A 20,139-nucleotide genomic window follows, 5' to 3' on the forward strand; every position below is an offset into this window, starting at 1 on the left:
AAATTATCTGAAATAATCTTCTGGTTGGCATGTGGGGGTGGGTCCCACTCGCCGACACGCTCCTACATCACCACGTGTCATTCAGATCTTTAGTTCGGTGGGCGCGCACTGGAGTCAGCTAAGCGCCCGCTGAACTAACAGAGCTGACCATCCAACCTCAAGGTTAGCAGGCAGGTGAAGAGCCCAGGCGGCCTTTGCATTTATTATGAAACCTCATCCACGGGCTGGATGAGGTCTCTTGAAGGTTTTTAAACTTTAATTAAAAATTTTAATAAAATTAATAGACATGTTCCAGCTCATGTGACACTGTCACATGAGAGGACATGTCTGAATAATTTTTAAAAATCTTTTATTGACTTTTTGAGAATGAAATTAAACTCCCTGAGGCAGCTCTGTGCCTCAGGGAGATTCCTGCGCTCTTTTGCGTGTTTATGCGAAAGAGGGCAGGCCCCGACTCAGCCCCTTCCCCCCCACCCGCACAGGGAGTACTCAGCGCTTTTGGGTACGTGCCAAACTGGGTGGGCCTCAACTGGCCTGCCCACATAAAATGGCAGAGTGCAGCTGATCGCGGGCAGTGATCGGCTGCACACCCGCCCACGTCCAGTTCCGCTCAGCCCCCACTGATGATGAGAAAATTCTCCCCATTGTGTTCCTGGACACCGTCTCCAAGATCTTGGCACCCCATCACTCCCTCCATTTTTCCAGCCCCATCTCCATTTCTTCTTTACAGGTTGTATTAAACATTTTTGCAAGAAAGTTAAAGAAAAATTCCAGTATGATTTCCAAACTTGGCAGCATCTAATTATTACCTTTGATTTACCTCACCTTACCATTTTATCTTTATATCCTACAGGATAGCCTGCACTAGAGGCTTTGTCTGGTCTCTTAAGTTTATTTGTTGTCTTTTAAATATTGTTCACCTTATGGAATCTCCACAGTGTGATTTACCAAATAATGCATCAATGTGTGCATGCCAATTTCTGAATATTCATGATGCACAGTTACTATTTACCTCAGATATGCAGTTAATAGCATTGCTTTAATCAGTGACTTTGGGACAGTCAGCAATTTTTAGCACATTGTTACATCAAGAATTCTTACTTGCTTTCAACTGGAGCTGGACTTTAAGTCAGTGTGATGTTGCAAAAACATCCAGAGAAAACAATATTTGTAACTCTGCTGGATGGATCAAGCCTGTTTCTGCACTGTTTTGTTACTCTGAATAAAATGCACATAATTATATCAAATTATACAGACCATTCTGCCCAACCAGTCAGCACTGGTGCTTCTTCCCATTCCACCTACCTCATCTCAGCTAAACATTAATTTTTATCCCTTTGATTCTGATGTAATCATCCAGTTTCCTTTTGAAAGCTATTTGCTTCAAGCACCTCCTGAGGTAACAAGTTCCAAGCTCTAATTACTCTCTGAATAAAGAAGTTTCCTCTTATTTCCCTCTTGAATTTCTTAGTGATAATCCATCCTTTATTCATGGTCCTTAGTTTTGAATCTGCCTCCAGTGGGAAATACTGGGGGCGGAATTTTCCCAGATTTGCACAAAATGCGGTAGCGGGCAGGTAAAATGAGGTTTTACCCACTGATCACGATGGCAGGTTTTCATGCCATATCATCCCAAACCCGCCACATTATTTACGCACTCCCGTTTCCATGGTGAGCAGGCTCTCATTTGCCCACCAGCCAACACTCTACCGCTGCATCACACTGGGTGCCATATTTAAAGTGCAGCCGTAAGCACATATCTCAGTGTTTCTAGGCCACCACTGTTGCACAGAAGACATGGTCCTGAAACTGAAGAACACTGAAGCCCCCAGATTGAGCAAGCATCCCTTGAGCACCTTTTGGATGCTGTGGAGGCCCACCACTTCTCAATGTCTGCCCTGTCTAGCTCCTTGAGGATTTTGTTTCAATGGCACCACCTCACATTCTTCTAAACTCCAGAGAGTAGAGGCCCAATTGACTCAGCCTCTCATCATAGGACAAACCTCTTATCCCAGGGACTAATTTAGTGAACATTAGCAGTACTGCTTCTAAGGCAAATATATCCTTCCTTAGAAATGGAGACCAAACTGCCACAGTGCTCCAGGTATGGTCTCACCAAAGCCTTACAATTGTAATAAGGCTTCTTTGAAAAGAAGAGTCACAAAATCTTAAAGTTAAAGGATGAAATTGGCCCAGATTTGCACAAAGTTTCTTTTATTCATTTATGGGATGTGGGCATCATTGGCTGGGCCAGCATTTATTGCCCATGCCAAATTGCCCTTCAGAAAGTGGTGGTGAGCTGCCTTCTTGAACCGCTGCAGTCTATGTGGTGTAGGTACACCCACAGTGCTGTTCGGAAAAGAGCTACAGGATTTTGACCCAGCGATAGTGAAGGAACGGCGATATATTTCTAAGTCAGGATATTGAGTGGCTAGGAGGGGATTTTCCAGGTGGTGGTGTTCCCATGTGTCTGTCGCCCTTGTCCTTCTAGGTGGAAGGAGTCATGGTTTGGAAGGTGCTGTCTAAAGAGCTTTGGTGAATCCTTGCACTGCATCTTGTAGATGGTACACACTGCTGCTACTGTGCGTCAGTGGTGGAGGGAGTGAATGTTTCTGGATTGGTGCCAATCAAGTGGGCTGCTTTGACCTGGCTGGAGTCAAAATTTTCGAGTGCTGTTGGAGCTGCATTCATCCAGGCAAGTGGAGGGTATCCCATCACACTCCGACTTGTACCTTGTAGATGCTGGACAGGTTTTGGGGAGTCAGGAGGTAAGTTACTCGTCGCACTGTTCCTAGCCTCTGACCTGCCCTTGTAGACACAGCATTTATATGGCTAGTCCAATTCAATTTCTGGTCAATGGTAACTCCCAGAATGTTGATAGTGGGGGATTCAGTGATGGTAATACCATTGAGTGTCAATGAGTGATGGTTAGATTCTTTCTTGTTGGAGATAGTCATTGCCTAGCACCTGAATATTGTCCAGCTCTTGCTGCATTTGGACAGACTACTTCAGTATCTGAGGAGTCATGAGTGGTGCTGAATATTGTACAATCATCAGTGAACACCCCGACTTCTGACATAATGCTGGAAGGAAGGTCAATGATGAAGCAACTAAAGATGGTTGGGCCGAGGATAGTACCCTGAGGAACTCCTGCAGTGATGTCCTGGAGCTGAGATGATTGGCCTCCAACAACCACAACCATCTTCCATTGTGCTAGGTATGACACCACCAGCAAAGAGTTTTCTCCCTGATTCCCATTGACTCCAGTTTTGCTGGGACTTCTTGATGCCACACTTGGTCAAATGTTGCCTTGATGTCAAGGGCAGTCACTCTCACCTCACCTCTGGAATTCAGCTCTTTTGTCCATGTTTGAACCAAGGCTGTAATGAGGTCAGGAGTTGAATGGCCTAGGCGGAACACAAACTGAGTGTCAGTGAGCAGATTATTGCTAATCAAGTGCCACTTGATAGCATTGTTGATGATTTACTGATGATCGAGAGTAGGAGTGGTAAGTGGCTGGGTTGGATTTGTCCTGCTTTTTGGGTACAGGACATACCTGGGCAATTTTCCACATTGCCGGGTAGTGTTGTAACTGTACTGGAACAGCTTGGCTAGGGACGCAGCTAGTTCTGGAGCACAAGTCTTCAGTACTATGTCCAGAACATTGTCAGGACCCATAGCCTTTGCAGTATCTAGAACCTGCAACCATTTCTTGATATCACGTGAAGTGAATTGAATTGGCTGAAGATTGGCATCTGTGATGCTGGGGACCTCAGGAGAAGGCAGAGATGGATCATCCACTCAGCACTTCTGGTTTAAGATTGTTGCAAATGCTTCAGCCTTATCTCTTGCACTGAAGTTCTGGGCTCCCCCAGCATTGAGGATGGTGATATTTGTGCACCCTCCTCCTCCATTGAGTTTTTTAATTGTCCACCACCATTTACAACTGGATTTAGCAGGATTGCAGGATCTGATCCGTTGGTTGTGGAATCGCTTAACTCTGTTTCTCACTTGCTGCTTATGCTGCTTGGCATGCAAGTAGTCCTGTGTTGTAGCTTCACCAGGTTGACGCCTCGTTTTTAGGTATGCCTGGTGCTGCTCCTCACTTGGTGGTAATGGTAGAGTGAGGGATATGCTGGGCCATGAGGTTACAGATTGTGTTTGAGTACAATTCTGCTACTGCTTATGGTCCACAGTGCCTCATAGATGCCCAGCCTTGAGTTGCCAGATCTGTTTGAAATCTATCCCATCTAAGTGCAGTAGCGGGCATGAAAAACACAGTTTACCTGCCGAAGACGGTTTACCTGCCAGCCACAATGGCAGATTTTCACGCCATATTGTCCCCTTCCTGGCATGTGTTGCGTCATTAATAATGCATTCACAGGAAACATGCTGGATCGCTGGCAGGCAGTCTTGGATTTGCCCATCACAATGTGACCTCTGGACTTCCTCACTCCAGGCACCAGATTTAAAGCATACCAGAGCATAGCCCGATTCATATCAATAGACCAGGACTGCTCCAGGTGACATATGGCCCCAAAGCAAAGGCAATGGCAGTCCCCAAATTTAGTGACGCCTCTCTGGGTTGCCTGCAGGATGCAATAGAAGGCCATTGCGATGTGCTTTACCCCCTTCTGGCCACAGGAGGACCACCAGAGTCACCAATCCAGCTTGGGAGGCAGTGGCAGTGGTGGTCAGCAGCACCGGAGCACAGAGGAGGTCAGCCATCCAGTGCAGGAAGAGGATGAATGATCTCATCGGTTCCGCCAGGGTAAGTCTGCCACCTCAACACTCTCAACTCACACACTCACAAACCCATCACACATCCACAGGGATCTCACACCTCAAGGGACAACATCTTTAACTCTCACACACACCCTCACATCTCCATCCGGCTCATATCCTCTGGAGCTTGAGTCCTCATCTCATCCATGGCTCCACTCACCACACAAACATCCCATGCAGTGTCATACATCCTGCTCACACTCTGTATATCTATTTTCATGCAGGAGAAGCTTTCCCACAACAGGAGAGAGAGGTCCCAAACCAGGGTGGAGTGGCCAACATTACGCCTCTCGCTCACTTTGAGGAGCATGCTCATCGCGCTGACTGGTGAGGCCGTGGATCGTGCTGTGGCAAGGGTGAGGTTGGCGGCGAGCACCCTCGTGAGGATCCTGCACCACATCATCCCTCTCTCAGTGTAACTGTGATTGCTCCCACTCTTGCTTTTGACTCTGCTGTCATACACTAATTGGGCAGAATTTTCTGTGCTACCGGCATTGGTGCGGTGAACAGACAATATGGCGCAATCAGTTTCACGACAGCGTGAAAACAGTTTGCGATCATCCCCTCAGCCCACAGATGGCAGGCCGCATTTCCCGCTATCAGACGTCAGGAACCTCATTGCAAAAATACATCAGCATATCATTACCAGGCCAGCCCACTGGAATCGTTCCCTGCCACGTTAGATCGTCTGCTCACGTGGGCGGGAAAGCATGCCAACACGTTTCACAACAGCACATAAGTGACATGCACTTGGCGGCCTTACTTTGAGGGGAACTCGGAGGTGAGTACACAGTAACATTGTGCAGTGCTCGCCAGGGTCGCCTTTAAGTTTGAGGGGCATTGGGGCGGGTCGAGGTTAGGGGCAGCCCTGCCATTGAGGCAATTTTTGGAGGGGGTGCCAAGGACCTGCCATTGAATATAGCATACAAGCATTCGGGGTGGGAGGTAGGGTGGGCAAGGGAGGTGGCCACGCATTCGGGAAATCTGTTTAAAGTGACCATTCCTCTGCAGCTGAGACAGATCAGGCACAGCCACCTTGATATGACTGGAGTTGGGCTTCCAGTTTATCTGCCCACTTAAGGAATGCAGAGGCATCAAAGTGCCACCAAGTGCTCCAAAGCTTTTCACCGTACCCCCCCCACCCCAGGCCCCAAACCCCAACTTACCCCACCAGCACTGAACATTTTAGTGGATGGCAGAACAGTTGGACGACTACACATGTTGTACAATCCCCTTGCTAAAACTGGCCATGGAGCAGTCACTGCTGGAGGTGATCACAGCCCTTTGCAGTGTCAGCACCCTGGTTTGGACCACTCTCCCCACTGTTCAAGCTAACAGTGCAGCCTTGCAGTGTGGGTTAGGTGAATACCTGTGCCTAAGCAGAGAGCACAACATGCAGTCCAGTGGGCAAAGCTGCCGCCAATCGGTTGGGTGGACTGGGGTTTTGGACAGCCATGCATCACACTAATCTCTGGCCATCCAAGTGGTGGCCAGCACTCTCCAGGAATCGTTAAGGGATCTTCAGACTTAACCAGGATGGGTTCTTAGTACACCCATGCTAACCATGTGTCTCTCTCTTTCATCCTGCAAGAGGATCAATGATCCATCAGGATCATGGAGCCTGGTGAGCTAGCTGTATGCCTGATGACCAACAGAGTGTGAAGATGATGACGGAGAGAGCGAGTGAGGCTCCTGGCTACGCAGAGACAGCAACAGCAATCTCAGAAAGAAGGGGCAGCTGGGGTTGCCACACACGCCACCCAAGAGCCATAGTGAGCCATCACTGGTCGGTGCCTAGCAACACCCAGGGTCCATAGATGCCACCTTTCATTCCTGCAGATGACCAAGAACCAGTGTTGCCAAAAACTGCACATATCTAGGGAACTGGTTGGTCACATCTGCCAGCTACTGCAGAATTTGGCACCATGGTGACATGGAGGGCACCCACTACTAGTGGCTGTGAAATTGACCATGACGCTCAATTTCTATGCCAGTGACTCCTCCCGGGCTCCACTGATGACCTCAATGAGATGTCACAAACCTCCACCCACAAATGCATCCAGGAGGTCACGAATGCCATCTTTGCGAGGGCACATTACTTTATGCATTTCGCCCGGGAGCAGGACAGCTGGGATGCAAGAGTGATTGGATTCGCCCAGATCTCGGGTTTCCCACAGATGCAGGGTGTCATTGGCCGCGCTCACATCACAATCAGATCTCCATTACAACACACAGTCAACTATATCAACTGCAAGGGCTTCCATTTGCTGAATGTGCAGCTGGTGGGCGACCACCAGAAATGCATCCTGCAGTTATGTGCATGGTTTCCAGAAAGTGTGCATGACGTCTACATCCTCAGTCAGTCACAGATCCCTGCAGTCTTCCAGGGTCCGCAGAAGTTGCAGAGGTGGATCCTCAGGCACAAGGGCTACCCACAGAGACCTGGCTGGTGACATCCATCTGCCTTCACACTCCCTCCCTTATACCTTCGCCCACCACCGCCCCCCCATACCTATCTCCCCACTTATAGCATTCTCCCCCATTACAACTTCCTCTCCCCATACTCCCTCTTCCCCCATACTCCCTCCTACCCCCAGACACCCTCCTTCACCCTCCCAACCTCACCCCCCCAACACCTTCATCCCCGCCAACCTCTTCCCCCCAACTCATTCACCCCCCCCACAACCTCATCCCCCAACACCTTCACCCACCCCTCCCAGCCTGAACCCCCCCCAACAACTTTGTACCCCCATTCCCCCTTCAACCTCAACCCCCCCACTCCCTGTACACCTTCCCCTCCCACTCACACCTAGATCTTCCTCTCCCCTGGGTAAGCAGACAATGGGAAGTATTCAGAGATTTTTGATGTCATACCAAACAACACTAAATTCAGCAATTATGGTCAGTAAATGAGGTAAAAGACATTATCAAGCTAAAAGAAAAATCTTACACAAATGCAGACAAATGTGGAAATGCATAGCCCTGGGAGAGGTATAAAAAGCAACAAAGGGGAATAAAGAAACTTACAGGGAATATAAAAGTGTTTTCAATTAATACCAAAGTAAATAGCAAAAGTTTTTCATAAATATATTAAGAGAAATGGGAATAATTTTGACCTTGAACTAAAGGGTAAAATGTGCAATGGTCCATTTGGTAAACATTGATTTCAATGGAAAAATTCAGGAAAGGTGTTAGACAGGTAGCTAAGCCAATATTGTGCACATTGGAAAGGGAATTGTAGGGATTGTAGCCCTATTATGAACAGGAATAGGTGAGAAAGTACTGGACAGTAAGAAAACAGCAGACTTGTTAAATCTGTATTCTGTATTGGTGTTGACAGTGAAGAAAGAGGAAAAATGATTTGAACATTACAACTGATAAATTGATTCAATAGGATAGATACAGAGAAACTATTTCGTTTAGGGGGTATCTTAAAACTAGACCATTTAGGATCCAAATCAACAAACACTTATTTCACACAAAAGATAGTGGAAACCTAGAACGCTCTCCCCCAAAAGGCTGTAGATGATGGGCCAATTGAAATTTTCAAGCCTGAGATGTATGATTTCTTTTAGATAAGTGTACTGAGGGAAATGGAGTTCAGGCATATAAATAGGATTAAGTGAAAGATCAGCCACATGTAATACACACACTAGGGCAAAGTAGCCTGTTCCTATACTCTTTGACTTAAATTCTTTTATGTTTTATCTGATCTCCCCATTTTCCAAGTTAAACAGCTGACATTGTTAATTAAGTGTTCAGAGACAGCAATTGCTGCCTGTTACTGGTTTTCTGTTTTAAGAAGTAAGATGCAGAGAATGTCAAACAAAAGGGTCCTCTATTAGATTATTAGTCAATGAAAATACGTTTTCAATGTTGTCCCTCATTCTAAGAACAGAATTCCAACTGTGTGGATTCGTCATTAAGAAGGGGCACGGTATGCCTGTGAAAAAGAAATATGATGCAGCTGGTATTTGTTCAGATTTTTTACACAAGTAACATTATTCAATTTGAATTATAGAATCATAGAATAGTGACAGTACAGAAGGAAACCATTCAGCCCATCATGTCTGTGCCGGATCTCTACAACAGTCTCTAGGTGAAATCGCCTGATCCCTTTGACAGCGGGCATCATGCAGGCATGAGTGGACAATATGGCGAGAAAGCCAAAAATCGGTTTTGTGCCGTCATGAAACTAGTTTGCGAGCATCCACTCTGCCTGTCAATGGTAGGCCATGTTTCCTGCTGCTGCACATTGGGAACCTAATTTCAATACTTTAGTATCTCATTATAAGCCCTGCTTGCCAGAATCATTCCCCCACGTCAAATTTACCGCCCACATCAGCATGACTACAGAACAACATACTTCACAACTGCCTTTGTAAGGCGTGCACTTGGCGAGCTGAACTTCGAGTGGAACTCAGAGGTGAGTGCACACAACCTGGCATGGTGCTCATGAGCATCACCCATAGGGCATCAAAGAAGAGCGCTGTGCATTCAATGGGGAGCACAGGCAAGTCACTTTTTCCCACTCGCTTTTCACAGTGCCAGAGCAAGGTTGGGCATAGGGAAAGGCAGCACAGACTGAAGGAGGTACACAAGCTGTGGTTGGGGGGTGCGGGGGTTGTTACAACTGGTCCCCCAACTTGTTATGATTCCGGAGGAGGCATCCCAAATTGTTATCATCCTCGTGAGGAGCGATGAACTGGCTCCCCTCCTTTATTCAAACCCCTTGGGCTGGTCGCAACCAGGTTAATTTAAAAAAGGATCCTTTCCCTCATGCATAACTTTTCCCCGTCCAAATGTATTTATGTTTTAGAAGGAGCCAAGTTAACCAGGCCTTATTGAGTTAAAGAAAGAGTGGGTTTATTAGCTTCTAAAATGTGAGAAAAATAATAGAAATGCAACACATATAGACACAGATTAAAAAGTGAGTCCAAAAATATAAGTTAAAAAGATATACAAATCAGTCTCTGGCTTGTCTATGAGGAGTAAATGGTGAAACATTACGGCTGTTAAGTTGGATGATTCTGGTGAAGCTGGTTTTGGCAGAGTTGGTTTCATGATTCTTGGTTCTGCAGGTTAGCGAAAAGAAGTTGCCCTGTTTCCTTTTCATCTGCGGCTTTGCTGATTTGTGACTTTCCTCCAGCAATCAAAGAGGGGACATTTTATCTGCAAGCGCAGGGATGCCAAGTTGATGTTCTTCAGCTGTGGCCTTCACAGCACAAGCTAGTACCAGAACAGAACAACAAAACTAGTACACAGAGACCAGGGTTGCAGTTGGCTTTTAACTCCTTTTCTTGTGTGTTCCTGGAAGGGAAAATCAAACATGTCATTTACCCGGAAACAGCCATCTTTCAACTCAGACCATGTCCACAGTCTAGGATATAATTCAACAGGAGATAGTTTCTGCTGAGATGGTAATCAGTTTTTTTGCATTGCATCTCTTCCTTTTAAGTGTCTCTGTCTGAAGGAGGTCTTGATAGCTTTCTAGGTGCCACATTCCATTCTCTCTGGACTAGTTGGTCACTTGTAATCCACGTAGGAATTTTCCAGCAAATGGTTACTTTACAGTCTCATCGAGCTTTTGATTGTAGATCCTTTTTTAAAAAAAGCATATGTCTTACTTAAAAGTCCAATATGTTTGTAAATAATTCAGGTCATGACAGGGGAGGGGTGCAGGAGGGGTGGGGGGGGGTTGTTGGTGGGTTGGTGGAAGGGATGAGGAGGAAAGTGGCCATGCACTTGGAAAAGCTTGTCAAAAGTGAGCATTCTTCTGCAGCCGACGCTGTTCAGCAGGAGCACCGATGACATGCTTAGAGTTGGGCCCCTGAAGCTTTTCTGCCTGCTCAAGCAACACAAAATCAGGAAAGTGCCACCAGCAAAACAAGGGGCAGTAGAACAATTAGTCGACTGGGCAAGTTGTAGAATCCCCTTCCAAAAGGTTGCCATGTCACAGCCACTGTTAGAGGCAGTCAGAGCCCCTTATAATGTTTTTATTAAGATTTGAACCAGTATCCTTCATGGTTCAAGCTAACAGCACAGCTTTGCAGTGCAGGTTAGGAGAGTGCCTGCACCTGAGCTGAGAACACAACATGCAGCCCAATGGCTGAAGCTGCCGCCAATTGGTCAAGTGGAGTGGGGCAGAGCTGGGCGGGGTTTTGAGCAGACATGCAGTGCACTATACACTGGCCACCCAACTGTTGGACAACACTCTCCTGCATGTGTGAAAGGGCTTCAGACTTAACCAAGGGAGGTTCTTAGGACTCATATGCTAACCCATGCATCTCTCTCTTTGATCCTGCAGGAGGAGAACATCAGGATCATGGAGCCGGGTGATTTAGCATTATGCCTCATGGCTTACAGAGAGCAGAGAAGAAGAAGAGGAGAGCAGCAGAGGTGCCTGGCTTGGCAAAGGGAGGAGCACCTCCCTCTAGATATGCATGGCAGCAAGTGGTCAACTACATCAACTGCAAGGTTTTCCACTAGCTGAACGTTTAGCTGGTGTGCAACCCTACAAACGCATCCTACAGACCTGTGCATGATACCCAGGAAGCATCCACGGCTCCTAGATCCTTAGCAGATCTCAGATCCCTGACATCTTCCTAGGTCCACAGAGGCTGCAGGGATGACTCCTCAAGGACACGGGCTACCCGCAGAGAGCTTGGCTGATGACGCCCATGTGGTGGCCTCAGGCTGCAGCAGAGCAATGGTATAACAAGGCACACTCTGTGACCTGGACTTTGGTAGAGCATTTGATAGGGGTCTTGAAAATGAGGTTCCAGTGCCTCAACAGGTCTGGTGGAGCACTTCAATACAGTCCCCAGAGGGTCTGGTGCATCACCATAGCATGTTGCATGGTCCATAACCTGGTTCTGCAAAGGGGAAAGGACCTGGCTGATGAGTTGATGGAAGAGCTACATGTCTCCTCCAATGAGGACACTGATGGGGATATCAGCAATGAGGCCATCGCACTGGCCAGATGAGAGAGGCATGCTCAGGAGGCCCTCATGGCCACAAGATTTGTGGAGAGTGATGACGAGATGCAGTGAGGACAGTCCTGACATCCTCACCTTGCATCTGTGAACATTTGACTCCTGTGTGGCTGATGGTAGCACACATATCCTCAGTGATCAGGCTTATGTCATGCAGACACAGCAGAGGCCCTATTGACTGCTAGATGATGTTGAGGACATGCAGTGAGGACACTCCATAGATCATCACATTGCCTCTGTGAATGTCTGACTCCTGTCTGGCTGAGGACAGCTTGCTTGTGCTCTATGCCCAGGGTCATATCATGAAGATGCAGCAGTGACACTTTAAATAGCCTGATGCTTTGTCAGCCATCAACACCTGTCCCCTTCAGGAATACAATGTCACTGGTCACAGATGCTGAAGAGAGGGGGAGGCCAGCCCGACCTCACAGGTGCTGAGAGCACACAGAGAGGGTGACGGAACTCTGTGATGCCTGCCCATGACATTCTGGCAGCAATGACAAGCACCATCAAAGTGCAGGCATCACTAACGTGCCCAGTAAGTGTGAAGCCTGACCATCACTTTGGTCTGAAGATTACACACTGCACAAGAAAGAGGCCCTGGACTGAGACACCTGCCTTTATCTTGTGCAGGAACCAAGGTTTCACATCTGAGTGACACAAACACTGTTCATCAGAACAAGGAGCCATAGGAAGGGAGACATTCTTGGGTGTTTATTTATGCCAGCAAACATTATGTACAAGTGATTAACACCTATACTCAGGCTGTGCAACTACATCCTCTTAACCTTCCTAACTGTGCTGCTACATTTTGGTGCTCCCCAGCATCCACAGCGGAGGCAGCCCTCTGACTGCCAAGCCATGTCTGTGATGACCTTGGTGGGTATCCTCTGGAGGGCTGAGACCTGGAGGATCCTAGCTTGCTTTGTGTGCCCTGCTATGGGCCAACTGCACCCTCATTGGCATGAGAAGCTGGAGCTGCTGGGGTTACAGGAAGAGGGTATTTGGATCAGCTGGATATTCTCAGTGTCACCTGGGTGGATGGTCCCAGGTGTTGATCTGCTGGTCCTCCTCCCAATGTGTGCCTGACAGCCCCTGGCTGGCTCCTTGAGGAGAAGCAGAAGCTGGAGTGAGATTGAGCTGGCCCGCATTCCTCTTGTGCTGACGCTGTTGGAGGCCACCTATGGCATCAGCAATGGAGTTCAACTCGTGCAACAGTGCAGGACTGATGTCCTGGACCAAGGTCTCCCATCGCAAAGTTGTTATGGAGACAAAGTCCTATCTTCACATTGGGGATACCCTCCATTATGTCGTGTGGCACTACCACCATGCTAAATGGAATAGATTTCGAACAATCTAGCAACTCATGACTGGGTATCCAGGAGGTACGGTGGGCCATCAGCAGCAGCAGAATTGTACTCGAACACAATCTGTAACCTCATGGCCTGGCGTGACACCCACTCTACCGTTACCTGCCAAACCAGGGGATCAACCCTGGTTCAATGAAGAGTGCAGGAGGGCATGCCAGGAGCTGCACCAGGCATATCTAAAAATAAGGTGTCAATCTGGTGAAGCTACAACACAGGACTACTTGTATGCCAAACAGCGAAAGCAGCATCTAGCCCCTGCAGTTTAGGGGGAGATGGTGGCAAAGTTATAACATTAGAAATCCAAAGACCCAGGCTAATGCTCTTGGAATGAACTGTCCAACCCCACCAAAGCAGCAGATGAAATTTAAATTCAATTAATAAATCTGGAATTGAAAGCTAGTTTAAGTAATAGCGATCATGAAACAATTGCCGATTGTTGTAAAAACCTGCATGTGACTCCAGGTCGACAACAATGTGGTTGACTGTCAATTGCCCTCTGAAGTGGTCTTTCAGGTCAATTTAAGGGTAGTTAGGGATGGGCAACAAATGCTTGCCTAATCAACAAAACCCCATCCTATGAAAGAATTTTAAAAATATACCTGCTCACTGACACTTAGTTTGGGTTCCAACAGGGCCACTCAGCTCCTGACCTCATTATGGCCTTAATCCAGACATGGATAAAAGAGCTGAACTTCAGAGGTGAGCTGAGACTGACTGTCCTTGACATCAAGGCAGCACTTGACTGAGTGTGGCATCAAAGAGTCCTAGCAAAACTCAAGTCGATGGGAATCAGGAGGGAAACTCTCCACTGGTTGGAGTCATACCCAGCATGAAAGAAAATTGTTGAAGGTCAATCATCTCAGTTCCAGGACATCGTTGCAGAGGTTCCTCATGCCAGGCACCATATTTAAAATGCAACTGCGTGCGCATTTCTCAATGTTTGTAAACTAGGACTGCTCTGCTGAAGATGTCATCTAGCCCCTCCCTGACTGCAGGAGGCCCACCAATCTCACCACTCTGGCTTGGAAGGCAGTGACAGAGCTGGCCGGTGCCAATGCTGTACACAAGAGTTCAGCCTTCCAGTGCAGAAAACGTATGAATGATCTCATCCATGCCATCAGATAAAGTCAACCATCTCATCAATCTCAACTCATCCACTCTCAAGCCCATTCCACATTTGTTGGCATCTCACTCACTGACAGCTCAAGGGACATCACCACTCACTCTCTCACAAACACTCTCACATCTCCATCTGGCCTCATCTCCCCTGGAGACTGCCTCCATATCCCATCCATGGCTCCTAGAACCAACCATCTTCAGCTGTTTCATCAATGATCTTCCCTCCATCACAAAGTCAGAAGTGGGGATGTTCACCGATGATTACACAATCTTCAGCACCGTTCAGGACTCCTCAGATATTGAAGCTATCTGTGTCCATATGCAGCAAAACCTGGACAACATTCAGGCTTGCCTGATAAGTAGCAGGTAACATTTAAGTGCCAGGCAATGATCATCCCCAACAAGAGAGAATCTAACCATCACCCCCTGACGTTCAATGGCATTACCATCGCTGAATCTCCCACTATCAACATCTTGGGGTTACCATTGACCAAGAACCGAACTGGGTTAGCCATATAAATACTGTGGCTACAGGAGCAGCTCAGAGGCTGGGAATTCTGCAACAAGTAACTCACCTCCTTACTCGCCAAAGCCTGTCCACAATCTGTAAGGCACAAGTCAGGGATGTGATGGAATACTCTCCACTTGCCTAGATGAGTGCAGCTTCAACAACACTTAAGAAGCTCAACACCATCCAGGAAAAAACAGCACACTTGATTGGCGCCACATCCATCACCTTCAATATTGATTCCCTCCAGCACCAATGCACAGTGGCAACAGTGTGTCCCATCTACAAGATGCATCACAGGAACTCACCAAGGCTCTTTCGACAGCACCTTCCAAACCCATGACCTCTACCACCTAGAAGGACATGTACAGCAGATGCATGGAAACACCACCACCTGCAAGTTCCCCTCTAAGCCACACAGTATCCTCATTAGGAACTATATCACCATTCCTTCACTGTCATTGGATCAAATCACAGAACACTGTCCCTAACAGCACTGTGGGTGTACCTACATCACATGCACTGCAACAATTCAAGAAGTCAGCTCACCACCACCTTCTCAAGGGCAATTAGATGCGCACATCCTGTGAAAGAATTAAAGAAAGGAGCAAATCACCTGTGCTACTCCCCCACCTTTTCCCCGTCACCCTCAAAATGTTTTCTCTTCAGATAATTATCCAAACCTCTTTTGAAAGCCAATTGGCTCTGCCTCCACAACACTGTCAGGCTCTGCCTCCACAACACTGTCAGGCACTGCCAGATCCTAACCACTTGATGCGTAGAAATGGTTTTCTGCATTTTCCTTCATTTAAGTAAAAACGTAAACAAAAGACTTACATTTCATGACCATGGCACTTTATAGCCAGTTAAATAAATCTACTGTAGTGATGCAGGGAGCATAACAGCCAATCTGTACACAGCATGGCCCTGCAAACAGCAACGTCATAATTGCACAATCTGCATCAGTGAAGCTGTATGAGGAACATATATTGTCCCAGGCACCAGGGAGAAGCCCCCTTCTCTTCAAGGTAATGCTGTGGGCTTTTATACATCCACTTGACAATACAGATAGGGCATATTTTGTTCCCAGGTGTCTGGAGTGGGATGTGAACCCAAACCTACACAATTGAGAAGCAAAAGTGCTACCATTGAGCCATGGATGAACCTGTTAAATAAGGTCAGTATAAATGTAAGTATTAAACTAGATACTTTACCTCTACAATTGCATTATTTTCAGTAGGTAATGAAGCAACCACATATCCAGCAGAAAATTCTCCCCACATAAAAATGACTGCTAGTCCTAAGTACGGAATATAGAAGAACAAAACCAGACTCTTAGTAGTATGTTATTCAATCATTTAAAGAGTACTGTTTTATTCTGTTCCATGCACATTTGTGATATGAATGGCAAAAGCATAATTAATTCTCAATGAACTAGATACAACCCCTGTGCAATTCAACTACCATCATCCAAACTACTTTGTAATGCCCATCATCTATAAGGTCAACATTTATATAAAAACACTTTATTGATGCTTATTTTCTTAGTGATGAATGATGCATGCAAACTACAGTTCAATCATTTATTAATAACATGGTTGCTGAATAACAGGACAGTCAACATTTTCACCATTACATAACCCCAGATTCATATATGTGCATTCTGCCTCCTCCGCAGTTCACTCAATGTTAATCATTGGTCCTGTCGTTGGGGGAAATGAGTGCTGCATGTTGAACAATGCAGGCTACAATTATGTTTGATTGTCTGATCTGACTGAAGAAGTTTGAAGGGCTCTTTAAGTAACATATTTCAAGCATAATCTCATTCGTTGGTGGAATGCACATCCTTGCCAGAATGGGTGTCTGTGAAACAATAACAAGGTATTTGAATCTCATGGGCCTGAGAAACCAAGAATAAAAACCCCTGATGTCTGCGTTAACCATTTCAGTCTTCAAATTAAACTTGTGCTTTAAAGGAAAAGGCGCTACCAAATTATTTTATTTCCACATAATCTTAATTGCTGTAAGTAGAGATACCTATTAACTTACTGACCTGCTAAATAGCTTCCTTACTCCTACCTTTAACAACCTTATCCCCACTTAGTCACTCAGCGGTTTGGAGTTTTGCTACCACCTCAGGAAAAAGTGCCTCAAATGGTTGGATTTTGTTCCAGGGGCCAGGTGCGGGATGAAACAGGCCCACCATCCCTGGACACGGATTGGAGGCAGCAACAGGATTGCCGAGTGCCAAGGCAGGTTGTTTAAAAGGTCCATCTTGGTTCTTGGGACTTTAATCCAAGTTGTTTTCTTAAACATTAGATCATCTAGCTCTCACCCCTCACACTCATTCGCCCCGCCACCCACTCCCCACGCCCATACATGCCAACACATGATAACCCATGACACCCACCTACCCCAATGGCCCATTATAACCCCTATGCAAACTTAGTGCCGACTCATGACCCTCGACCCACCATTCTTTGTCCTTGTACTCCCATGCCAACTCCTCCAGTATCCACCATGGACACACCTCAGGAGCCATGCAGAGATGAAATAAAATGAAGTTCTAAATATAAATTGTAGACTTCCCTATATATTAAAAAAATCTCTCATCCATAAAAGCACATGTAATACATTTAATTCTCAAGTACTTAATCCCTTATTAAAACAAACACATGTATTCATAACCCCAAATCAAAGACAGCTAATCCTTTAATAATCTCTTTGAGCTATCAGTCAAACTGTGCACTTAGAGCCCCCTACTGTGATAGTGATAGTTTGAAGAATGCATTCAAGTATTAATAATGCTAAAATGAAAACACTTAGGGTCATATCAACAAATAGCTATTGAAACTGAAAAACATATTTTTTCAACTCTCACAGACACAGCCAAGTAGCTTTTTGTTTCAATTATTAAAGGGCTAAACATTTAAATAATTTGACAGCTTGGCAGTTCTGTTGACCTTATCTGCCCTCATGAGAATTTAAAATTGCTTTAAAGATTCAAAACCGCCACATTGTGGTATAAGACACTTGCTCCAATGAAAATAGAGTATATTTGAACACAGCACTAAGTTTAAATGGCCCTGCTGAGTTTGTGTTTCCCACATGTGGGAGTCATGTTCCAGCCCCACTGCCCCCACAAAAATGGTTTCTGCTGGAAATGAGGGAGGGACATCTGGATCCACAGTCCATCTGCCATTTTGAAAACAGGACCAAGTCTCCATGACTCTGCAAAAGGCTAGATCATCATCTCCCACATACACCTCAGTCACAGGTCCTATCTGTTGTAATATGCCTTTAAGGGATCGCAGCATGTCGTCACTAAAAAGGGATTTGTATCATGCAATCCAGTTTAGTTCTACTTTTGATTGTAACCAGAGCACACACACAAAGCTCTGCTGCTGATGTCTACAAGCTTTCTGCCTTTGTACAAATGTTCTCATGTGCCTGCTCTTAATTAAGGAACCCAGAACATGTTTACCCAGTATCTTATGAGTGATTAGTGCCTTTATATCATTATAATAATACATGGAGCAGAATTTTTAAGTCAGCGGGCAGGCACCAGACTAGATTGTATGCAAAATTGCGTGAGGTGACATCGGGGGAGCATTCTGATGTCATCCAGCGCTCACGCGATATTTCGGTTGGTGGGCACGTGCAAAAGTTGGAAGTGTACCCATCGACAATTAAGAGGCCTATTAAGATAACTAAAGTTGCAATTGTCTTGAATTTTATGCTGGCCATCCAGCCTTACAGTTGGCAGACGAGCAGATCGGCCAGGCGGCCTTTGCATTTTTCTTCAAACCTCAAACGCGTGCGGGATGAGGTTTCCATTATTAAATGAAAGAAAAATAAAAACCTATGAACAGCATTTTTATCATGTATATGTTGAGGTGACTGATTACGATGCTTGCCCATTTTTTCTTGATTTTGAAAACCTTATTTTATGCTTTTCAGGTCTTCAGCACCCTGAGGCAGCTCTCTGCCTTTAGGGAGCTTTCTGTCAGTGCTTGCCTGCACCCGCACTGACATCAGCGCCCGCCCTCTTCCCACCCCCATCCCGGCAGCATTGAGCTTCTCAGCTGTTAATTGGTCAGCCAGCATGAAATTGCGGTTGGGCACCAATCGCGGTCAGCGGTCCATTTCCCAGCCCGTCGATTGCACCCACCTGCCAACCTAAAAATTCAGGCCTTGGTGTTCAGCAGTGGTCAAACAGTGCGCCAGCAAGATTAAGTACGGGTGCAACATGGTGAACAGCCTTAGATTGTGTTAAATGGCATGAGGAGTCCCTTGATGTTTTGATCAAACCGTAATGGAGCTGCAGCATCAGACAGTGTTGAAACCATTGCATGCTGATTACGCAGAAAAGCTTTGAAGATACAGTGCTGAGATAGTGTTCAAATAAAGAGCTGGTAAGCAGGAGGATTCCCTGTGGTGAGTAGGACAGTGTGTCGAGAGGACCAGCCCCGGGTTAGCTCAGTCAGGAAAGGAGAGAGACCAGGGTGTGGGCTGGATCGATAGTGGGAGGGCCAAGCAAGAAACGAGTAAAGTCATAAAAATTAGGCCAGAGAAGTTTGCGATTACAATGGACAGAGCACCAGAAAAGCACATGAAAATGGCAGTAGCGACACTCAGCCCAGGTAATGTAGAAGGAAGGTCAAAGGGATATTGTCAAAATGTCCACAAAATTCCCCAGTTTGAATTGCGTTACAGCTGACCTACTATCTGAATTCAAAATGTTTAAACATTGTACTGAGCAATGGTTTCTTGATTCAGGTGTGTCTGAACCAGACAAGCAAATCATAAAAATTTGCCTAGCAATTGGGAATAAAGGTCTACAGAGACTGAACACGTCAGGACTAACAGCAGAAGAGCAAAATGGTCCATAAATATATGGACTACATTAAACTTTCATATTCATCGACTAGAGTTCATGCCATTTTAACAATAGCCCACAGAACCCATAGACCACTTCATCAGCAGACACAGGGAAAAAGACTATGTACTGTGAGTTTTCAGAATTAGCAGGCAGAGTTGTTGCATTGGTGATTGCATCCACTCCCATGGAAGAATCCCAGAAAGATCTGCTAGATAAATCCAAAACATATAGCATCGAAGAGCTACTCATGGATGGACACATACAAAGTGATCCTTGCAGGTCGATAAAGCTTACAGGTCCTAAACAAAACCCTAAATGTTGATGCCCTAACTAGAACACCTTAACCCTGCAAGACATGTGGAAGTTGTGGCCTTCTGCATGCACCAAGGAAATGCCTAGTGTTATGACATGGCAAATGATGTGTGCCAAATCCATAAGGGAAACTTGGTCACGCTATCACAATGGTTTTGCAATTTCTAT

This window comes from Carcharodon carcharias, chromosome 1 (genome assembly GCF_017639515.1).
Source record: "Carcharodon carcharias isolate sCarCar2 chromosome 1, sCarCar2.pri, whole genome shotgun sequence".
In the NCBI taxonomy this organism is placed as follows: Eukaryota; Metazoa; Chordata; class Chondrichthyes; order Lamniformes; family Lamnidae; genus Carcharodon; species Carcharodon carcharias.